The 1,320-nt window shown below is 47.6% G+C and overlaps 1 non-coding gene across 1 annotated transcript; it reads right to left on the minus strand.

Annotated features, from left to right (window-relative positions):
• Positions 1-758: 758 nt before the first annotated feature.
• Positions 759-831, minus strand: TRNAV-CAC. Its single transcript has one exon. It is a non-coding gene; the product is annotated as a tRNA-Val (tRNA).
• Between the last annotated feature and the right edge of the window lie 489 nt (positions 832-1,320).

Genomic DNA, 1,320 nt, shown 5'->3' on the forward strand with positions numbered 1-1,320 from the left:
CCTAATCTGCAACTGTGCTCAGGGTGGAGGGAAGCCAAAAAGGACCCACAGGAAACACACCTTCAAAGACATAATTTCTTCAGCATCAGCCTGTGGAGAAGGTTCCTGTGATACAAGAGAACCTTTACAACTGTAAGGACTTCCATTTTTCATAAAAACAAACCTACTGAATAGAGTCGATTTCGCCCTATAGTCCCCCTACGGGACACTGGGCAATCTACTTCAGTAAAGATTTACCACTTAAGAAACCCAAAGGGGGTCTCTTGGAGTCGGAATCGACTCGACAGCAGGGAGTTTGGTTTGGTTTTTGTTATGGGACATAGTAGAACTGCCTCACTTCCAAAGCTGTAAATCTTTAGGGAAGCCTCATCATTTTTCTCACAACCACTAGCCTTTAGGTTAGCAGTAACCACAGCACTACGGAAGCTCTCCAAAGAACTTCCATTGGGCGCCCCTTACTCTAGGCGCCCCACTCGCCCTCCCCACCCGGAGAAAAAGGGAAGAATCTACAAATCGCCTCTGGTCACTAGGAGTCTAATCGAGGTCGGAGTTGGCTCAATGGAAGATTTTATTTATTTTTTTTTTTAATTTTTTAATTTTGTGTCACACCTCGGTAGAACCAGATAACTGTTTGGTTTCCCATCTGATACAGGGCAGACAAAGCTGATCTGGTTTATGTGCTGAATGATGAGACTTCTCTCATGTTTGTTTATTTTGTTCCTATAAGACTATTTAGGAACTAACTTGAAGTAAAAGCCTGTTTCCGCCCGGTTTCGAACCGGGGACCTTTCGCGTGTGAGGCGAACGTGATAACCACTACACTACGGAAACCACTTGCATTTTGCACCCGAAGAATTTGTTCTAGAAAATGAGAAGACCTGCCACCTTCGGTGTTTTCAGCTTCCACCACAGGAAATCCAACTGCATTTGTAATTCTACTGCCAGCAGCAACGTGCTAGAGAAAGCTCTCCAGAAAACCATCAACAATCCCTCCAGGCAAAGGAGACTGCGGCCTCTGTTAGACCCGTTTACTGCCCCTATCCCTGAAGAGACGACCTCAGGGATCCACGGCAAGACTTAGGGATCCCCCAGCTCACTGGAGTTTCTGTTTTCAGATCTAAGGTCCCTTGGGGCTCTCCAGCTTCCCACAGCCTAGGAGCAGTGGATGCAGCTACTCCAGGTTTCGGACCAGAGCCTCAGTGGCCCTTTTAACAGTGCTAGTACCCACCAGCCACTCCTCGGAAGGAAGGTTGGGCAATCCTACTTCCGTAGTGATACTGCCTCGGAAACCCAAGGAGGGGTCGCTGAGTCGGGTTTGAC

This window comes from Orycteropus afer, unplaced genomic scaffold, assembly GCF_000298275.1.
Source record: "Orycteropus afer afer isolate SDZICR_OR568_19922 unplaced genomic scaffold, OryAfe1.0 scaffold00290, whole genome shotgun sequence".
Taxonomy (NCBI): Eukaryota; Metazoa; Chordata; class Mammalia; order Tubulidentata; family Orycteropodidae; genus Orycteropus; species Orycteropus afer.